The sequence below is a fragment of the Humulus lupulus genome, chromosome 5 (assembly GCF_963169125.1).
Source record: "Humulus lupulus chromosome 5, drHumLupu1.1, whole genome shotgun sequence".
Lineage (NCBI taxonomy): Eukaryota > Viridiplantae > Streptophyta > Magnoliopsida > Rosales > Cannabaceae > Humulus > Humulus lupulus.
Genome location: NC_084797.1, coordinates 135,568,378 through 135,577,419, shown reverse-complemented (window position 1 = coordinate 135,577,419; position 9,042 = coordinate 135,568,378).

The following is a 9,042-nucleotide window of genomic DNA, read 5'->3' as shown; positions in this document are numbered from 1 at the left end:
TTCCATCCGAGTCACCCAGGGCTCCCCATCCGCACCAGGGGCACCTGGCTGGATGAGGACAGACGACCCGCTCGCCGAAGTGGGAGGGGGCGCGGTGAAAGTGGAAAACTGAGGCTCTGGTAGATCAGAGGGAGGCTCCGGAAGGTCGGCGTAGTAAGTCCCCGATGATCCAGGGTCGAGAGGAGCCTGAGGGAAGGCGTCGTAGCCCTCAAGGTCAGGGCAAACATAACACCCCGGTGCGACATGCTGGTCTCGAGATTGGAAGGCCATGTCCTGGTCATAGGAGTCATAAGGGGGGCATCCCCCGTGGGACAAGGATCGCTGGTGTGGTCCCCCGCGTTCAAGGGGGGCTTCCCCCGGCTCCTCCTCAGCCTCACCATTGTCTAGGAAAGGCTCAGCTAGCGCAGCAATTGTCTTCTTACACCCAGAAATCGACCACAGGAAGTTGGGGTCCGAAACCGGGGACAACTGGTGGAGGTTGAGATTTTCCACGGTGAATAAGAATGTCGCCTTCTTTATGGCGGGGTCAACATTAATGACGTCCTTCACGGCGTTCACCTCCGACCCAACGACCGCGGGAACAGCAAATTGCTCTGCATGATCCACGCCATTGTCAATGCGAACATAAGTACAAAATAGTAAGTTCTAACAAAAAGAAAAGGAGGACCAGGGTACTTACTAGGGGTGGCGCGGAAGTGCTCAGGGACAGAGAGAGGGTCCTCTACGAAGAAAAATTCTTGTTTCCAAGACCCCGTATTGGACACTGAGCCCTCTATCAAGGGGAGCTCGTTATTGGCCTTTTGCAAATAGTAGAAGCCCTTGGACTTGGGAGAGGCCATGAGGTTATACAAGAAGTGCACCTCTTATGTAGTAGGAGCACGTTTAGCCAGTTCCTTGAACACCACAAAAAGGCAGCTGAAGGTCAACCAACTGTTGGGTGACAGCTGAAGGGGGGCCAGGTCAAAATAGTTAAGGACTGCTACGAAAAACGGGTGCAAGGGGATTGTACCACCCGCCTTCAAAATGTGCTCGCTCAAAGCCATAAGGCCGGCCCTAGGGCAGTCAGCCCGGCATGTCTCCAGAGGAGCGTATAAGGCGTATTCTGGGGGAACATGATAGTGCTTCACAATTTCTTTCAATTTATTCTCGGACACATTGGACACCAGCTCGGACGCCAGTAAAGGAGCGTCGTCTTGTTCCTGGATAGATACCTGTCGTCGTGCCCTCGCCATATCTGCAAAGTCAAAAGAAAAATGTGAGGAAGAGGCAGAACACTTGACCCTCCATTTTTTCTTCCTAGCAAGATTCTTCCATCGAGAGAGTGACTGCGGAAGCGCTGAGCTAGGAAAAACCGAGACTAGGGGCTGAGGAGAAGCGGAGGCAGCCCCACGACAGTCATCAGGCGAGGATGGGCTGGAAGGCTCGGGTGTAAGGTGTCCCTCCATAAACTCCAACTCCCTCTACAACTCTAAAAGGGTCACCCTAAGGCTCGCTACATGGTCATTAAGGTCTAGGGTGAAGGTGCTCCGTCTCCTCCCGACACCGAGTCAATTTCGCTCTCCACCACCCAAATTTTACGCCTAAGTTCAGCCATGTACTCAAGATGGCAGATACGGGCCTGCCTTAAGGAGTCATAGTCCTGGTAGGGGTTTTCCTCAGAGGACTCTGAGTCTGAGGAAAGGTCAATAAATTCAACTCCTGGAGGTATGTCGGACGGGCCGTCACTGGCCATGAGACCTCGTCCCAAAAGAAAAAAAGGGTTCACGTATAAACGAAGGGATGGCTACAAAACATAAAGGAATAGGCTTAATACCTCTAGATGCAAATGCCCTAAATGACCCACTATGGAGTATAAAAAAGAGGGGCATGCAACTGGGCAAACTCACTACGAGCTCAGGCCATGGTCCCCCATCCCGAGTGACGCTAATTTGGACCCAATGAAGATCAAGGAAAAAAAATAATATACCTCAAGATGTAGAAATTAGAGGCTGTCGAGGCTAAAATAGGAGGTCGAGGGCCAAAAGCACCAAATGGTCGAAAATACACGTCTGCAAAAATAGACAAAAATGATGTGTTAGCCTCCAAATAGACATACCAAGAAATTGGCTCATATAAAAAAAAATGAGATGAAAAAATAAATTGAGGGAAACTTTGGCAAAAATGTGGGAGTGGGGGATTGAACCCCTTACCTCTTAGAAGGGGAAGGATTCTCAAAACCACTAAGCGAAAGAAGTAAGGTGAAAATAATGAGACATGCATGAAGGCCTATTTGTAAGAATCAAGGAGAATAGTCTACAAGAGTACCTAAAGGTCCTCTCCTAGACTGTGGGGCCAGTGTGGATGCTCAATATTCCACGCCCTTAAAAGACTCAAAGTGTATGCTTAGGTCCCATAACCATCCAAAAATATGGCTGAGTTGGGGTGACCCCGAGCCACCATTGCCTCTCATGCGGTAGCCCAGATGGCCTCACGCCCCTAAGCACCTCGCACACCAGCACCTCGCGAGGCCCTTCCCCTTCGCGTGCCAGCATCAGGCGAGGTCGCCCAGTGTCAGAAGAGGCCCTTCCCCTTCGCGTGCCAGCATCAGGCGAGGTCGCCCAGCGTCTCGCGAGGGCCTCCCCCTTCGCGTGCTAGCAATCAGGCGAGGCCGCCTAGAGTCTCGCGAGGCCCTGCCCCTTCGCGTGCCAGCATCAAGCGAGGCCGCCCAGTGTCTCACGAGGCCACCTCCGCCTCGCGCGTGCCAGGACCAGGCGAGGCCGCCCAGCGTCTCGCGAGGCCACCTCAGCCTCGCGCGCGAAGCACTCGTCTCGCGTCTCATGCACCTAAGCACCTCCGGAGCTATGCCTCCAAGGGTCTCACGAGACATGGCCATGTCTCGCCTCGCCACGGCCGTGCCATGAGGGCCTCACAAGAGAGCATCCCGCACCCTTCATCCCGAGATGGCATGTCCCATGGAGACCTATGGAAACCCCACCGTCTAGAATGGAAGGTCCAAGTATGATTCTGAAGGGTCATGATGGTACAATCTCGTACGGGGTACGACTTGTAAGGTCCCGTACGTCTGACCGTGGCACTCATGCTAATCAGGTAGTGGGAGCACTAGAAGAAAGGACATGACCTGCATACTCCCCATCAGATGTCAGAGTCGACACCACTACCACCTGCACCACTCCCATGACATGGGTACGGACAAGTGGTGGAGACGTCTTCCTGGCACCCGTCCCTGTACTGCTTGCACGACCATAACCTCTGAAACCACTCTCCACACAGTGTACCTATGTGCTTCCTGGTCCCCTGGACCACCTTGTATCAGGGGCCATTAGAGCCTACTATAAAATACACCCCAATTCCACATGGGGGGGGGGGGGGTAGAAATTTTACTGTAGCAAGGCCACCATATTGAATGCAAATTGAGTTCATCATTGCTCTCTGGAAATTGTTGTTTGAGTTTACACTTAGAATTCTAAAACTTTTCTTTGGATAATCTTGACTTTGCGATTTTTCTTACTTAACTTAGTTGATGAGTTCTCACCGTCAACAATGATATCCAAGCCATTAAGGAATTGAAAGAGTTAGAGAGACAAGGGATACAATAGGTATGCTAGAAAGAATCACTGAAAGATTAATCATATTTCACAAAGAGATAGTTCACCTTCAAATCGTTAGGCAAATTATGATGGGAGCCATGGAACAATATGTCCTAGTAATTAGGTTTTTAAGGATTTTCCTTCTGTAGCCATGAGATATTATTTTTTTATACTTAGGTTTACCTATAGTTTTGAGTCTCAATTCACTAATGAACAAAAGCATAATATCCTAATGAAAATTCCCCGAGGTAGTTTCGAGGCTCATGATAATGATGATTATGTGGAAATAAATGATGATATGTTAGATGAAGGGTGAGATGTAAAAGATCCTGATTTTTTGGAAATTTACCCTAGTTATTATTAGTATAGTTTCTTTATTTATTCTCAAAATCTTTTTCCAAATGAATAAAGTTGTTATTTTTGAATGGCATGTATGAGTTTGATTTTTTTTTTTGCAATCATAATAAATTTAGAATAAATTCAGTAAATAATACCTGATCTCAGTGAGGGTGGATACAAATCAATGGATCGGGTTCTGTAGTGGGAACGATTTTCCTGATCTTAGCTCTCCCTCGATATGGTTAACTTTGGAACAGTGACAAGTTTCGAGCCTGAGAATGAAGTCATATAGGGTGGTTAGAAACAGACTTAGAAAATAATAAAGATGGCTTAATATTTTTAATTATAGAAACAGACCCTAATTTATGAAGAAGCCTAACATAATTTTTCATAAGAATTCATAACTTAAAGGTGTGAGTTATGTATGCTTAGACTAATTTTTTACCTTATAAACTATTAGGGTAAGTTCTAACGTGTTTTCTCAACTGTTAGAACTTTGCTGAAGATGTCTCTCTGATGGTCTGCACGCACGAACAACAATCTCCCCAACGAAACTCACGAAACCCCTCCGATCCGAAGAAGGGGAACATGTTCTACTACTGCTGCTGCTAATAGGAATACACCACCACTAGTTGACAACAACGCTAAGATTATCCGGTTGTGGCAACAAGTAGAAGAACTACTACAGCAACAATGACAACAACCTCAGACACAGCCTTAGCCACAGACACAGCTGCAGCCTCATCCAACAACTCAAGCACCTCAGCAAGGGCAGAATATAGGACGTATGGGGGATGGCCATTGGCATACTATGCACCTTATCCAGCTTAGTACATAGAGCCAGTCTATGAACATTTCCGTAAGCAGCACGCTCCAAAATTTGAAGGGACAACCGACCCCTTTGAGGCTAAAGAATGGCTCAGAAATGTAGAGCCTATTCTAGCTCACATGAACCTTGACAACGCGAATCACATATCCTGCATTTCCTCTCTACAGAAAAAGGATGGTATAATCTTGTGAAATTTTGTACAACAGACTCATAATGTCACCACCATGACTTAGGCCAGATTTGTTGAGCTGTTTCACAAAAATTACTACAACTCGGCAGTCATCACTATGAGGGTGGAAGAGTTTGCTAGTTTGAAGCAAGGCAATTTGATGGTAATCGAGTACGCTGGACAATTTGATCATCTAGCCAAGTTTGCACCAGAGTTAGTCCCAGCCGACTACTTTAGGGTTGCCAAGTTCACCAGAGGACTCAGAATGAAGATTGAATTAGGGGTCAAGCTTGCAAATCCTGGAACAACTTCTTACGTTGATGTTCTCGAAACGAATATAGAGGTGGAAAGGCTCCATGAAAATGTAGTAAGGAGGAGGCAAGCAAGTCTGAACCCAAGCAGGAGAATCAGACTCAGAATGGTCAAAACCACAACAACAACTAGCATAACAATAATGGGTAGAAAAGAAAGCATCCTGATAATAAGCAGACCGAAGCTGACATAAGAGCATGGACTAATAACGGTAATAATAGGTCAGGTTATGTGGAATACCATCAATGCTCCAAGTGCCAGAAAAGACATCCTGGGAGTGTCCTTCGAACACCAAGTGTTGTTACAATTGTGGCCAGGAAGGTCATCGGAAAAAGGATTGTTCGAAGCTCAAACAAGAGGAAAAGAAGGACAACAAGATTGTTCCAGCTAGAGTCTTTGCCTTGACCCAGGGAGAAGCCGAAGCTAGTAACAAGGTGGTCAAAGGGAGCTTGCTATCCTCGATAACATATTTTAGTATTGTTTGATTTGAGTGAATGATAGAAAAATTAGACAAATCTTGTGATAGATTTATAACTAGGTTTGTTACGGAACTACCTTCGGGCGAAGTAGTTCTATCATCACGAATAGAACGAGGAGTACCGATCAAAACCAAGGGCAGGGAGCTAAAAGGAGACATGATAGAGCTAGAGATTGAGGACTTCGACGTAATACTGGGCATGGACTAGCTAGCAAGACATGGCGCAGCCATCGATTGTAGACGCAAGCAAGTGACGTTTGAAACTCCTGACGGTTAGAAACTATGCTTTATGGGAAAAGTTTCAGGACTACGAACACCGCTTATCTCATCTCTCAAAGCTCAAAGGATGTGACACATTCTTAGCAAGTGTCACAGATGTGGCACAGGAAGCACCATTAAAGGTGGGAGATGTCCGCATTATAAAGGAATTTTCAGAGATATTTCCTGACGACTTACTAGGATTACCCCCTACTCAAGAAATTGACTTCACAATCGAACTAGTATCAAGAACTGAGCCTATCTGAAAGGCACCATACCAGATGGCACCTACCGGACTCAAAGAGTTAAAAATGTAGTTGTAAGAACTCTTAGACTTGGGTTTCATTAGACCGAGCCATTCACCATGGGGAACACTGGTTCTATTTGTGAAGAAGAAGGATGGAAGCATGCCGATGTGTATCGATTATCGCGAGCTGAACAAGGTGACAATTAAGAACAAGTACCTGCTACCTCGGATTGGCGATTTATTTGACCATCTTTGAGGAGCGGTTGTATTTTAAAAGATTGATCTATGGTACGGTTATCACCAACTCATGGTAAGGGAAGAGGATACACCAAAGACAACTTTTAGGACTTGATATAAACATTACGAGTTCCTAGTTATGTCTTTTGGTCTTACCAACATTCCATATGGATTTATGGACTTAATGAATTGAGTCTTCAAGGATTATTTGGACAAATTCGTCGTAGTATTCATTTAAAATATTTTGGTGTACTCCAAGGACGAAGTCGAGCATGAGGAAGATTTAAGACTAACCATGCTGCGACTAAAGGAGCATCAACTATATGTCGAGTTCAAGAAATGAGAATTTTGGCTATCGCAAGTAGCGTTCCTCGGCCATATAGTATCCAAATATGGAGTCGCAGTAGACTCAACTAAGGTAGAGGTTGTGAAGGATTGGCCAAGACCTAAGAATGCAATAGAGGTTAGAAGTTTTCTCAGGCTAGCAGGCTATTACCAGAGATTTTTAGAAGGCATTTCTAAGATAGCCACTCCACTTACTAACCTGACTGGGAAATAGCAAAAGTTCAACTGGATGGATAAATGTGAAGAAAGCTTCCAGTTGCTCAAAGATAAATTATGCGCAGCACCAGTACTTTGCGTACCGACACCCAACGACAAGTTTTTAGTATATTGTGATGTGTCCAAGCATGTTTTGGGGTGTGTGCTGATGTAAAATGATTAGGTGATAGCCTACGCCTTAAGGCAGCTGAAGGAATATGAGCAATGCTATCCAACACACGATATGGAGTTGGCAGAGATGGTCTTCGCATTGAAAATCTGGTGCCACTATCTTTATGGAGAACGGTGTGAGATTTATACGGACCATAAAAGCTAAAAATATTTATTCACGCAAAAGGAGCTCAACATGAGGCAATGAAGGTGGATGGAACTAGTAAAGGACTATGACTACAAAATCCTATACCACCCAGGAATGGAAAATGTAGTTGCAGATGCGTTAAGTCGAAAGAAATACGAAAATCTGGCAGCATTATCTGGAAATGAAAAGCCGCTTCAGCAAAAGTTGATTAGCGCCGGAATAGAAATAGTCATGTGTCAATTGGCTAACTTGTCTGTCCAGTCGAGTTTACTAGATGATATACGGATCGGGCAAGGGCATGATGATATGTTAGTATCGCATATGGCTGCAGTCAAAGAAGGCAAGACTACAGATTTCTCTATATCAGGACAAGGGTTCTTAAGATACAAAGTTCGGGTGTGTGGCCGAATGACTATGGGATTAAGATGAAGATTTTAGAAGAGGCACACACTACCCCATACTCAATTCACTCGGGTCTACCAAGATGAATCACGACCTTAAGGCACTATATTGGTGGTCGAGAAAAAAGAAAGACATAGCAAAGTATGTGTCCAAATGCCTAATATGCCAGCAAATAAAGGTGGAACATTAGCGACCTACAAGCTTATTGTAACCGCTTAGTATTCTTGAATGGAAGTGGGAAGACATATCCATGGACTTTGTGACAGGATTACCACGAACAAATAAGAAACACGACTCGACTTGGGTTGTGGTAGATAGACTCACCAAGTTAGCTCACGCCCTGCCTGTCAAGACTATGTACACTTTAGATCAGTACGCAGACCTTTATGTTCAAGAAATTGTACGAGTGCATGGAATTCCTAAAATCATAGTATCCGATAGGGGATTAGTGTTTACATCGATATTTTGGGGAAGCTTGCAGCAAGCCATGGGTACCAAGCTAAGTCTTAGTACGAAATTTCATCCTCAGACCGACAGACAGTCTGAGCGTACCATATAGATTTTAAAAGATATGTTGCACGCTTGTGTACTAGACTTTGGAGAATCGTGGAGTAAGTATAGTCCACTTATAGAATTCTCCTATAATAATAGCTATCAGGCAACGATCGGTATGGCACCCTATGAGCTACTTTATGGAAGGAAATGTCGGTCACCGTTACATTGGGGTGAGGTAGGAGGAAGAGAAATTCTTTGACCCAAAGTTGTTATAGAGGCTCAAGACGCAGTGAAGCTGATTAGAAAATGTATGCTCACTGGTCAGAGTCGACAAATGAGTTATGCGAATGCCAAGCGATGAGATGTGGAATTCAAAGTCAGAGCTCAAGTCTTCTTAAGAATATCTCCTATGAAAGGAGTGAAGCAGTTTGGGAAGAAAGGCAAACTTAGTCCTCGGTTTATAGGTCCTTTTGAGATATTGGACAAGGTGGGACCAGTAGCATATAGATTAGCCCTACCACTAGCTTTAGCAGAAAGCCACAATGTGTTTCACATCTCGATGTTCCATAGACATGTGTCTGACCCATCCCACATTCTCAAGTACGATATGTTAGCACTTCAGAAAGACCTGAGTTACGAGGAACGACCAGTTAGCATCCTAGATAAGGGGATGAAGAAATTATGGTCTAAGATTATTCCAATAGTCTATGTCTTATCGAGTAATAGTACATAATAGGAGGCAACGTGGAAGTTTGAGGAAGAAATTCGAGCACGATATCCGGAATTGTTTGGTAAGTAAAATTTAGGGACGAAATTCTTTTAAGTAGGGG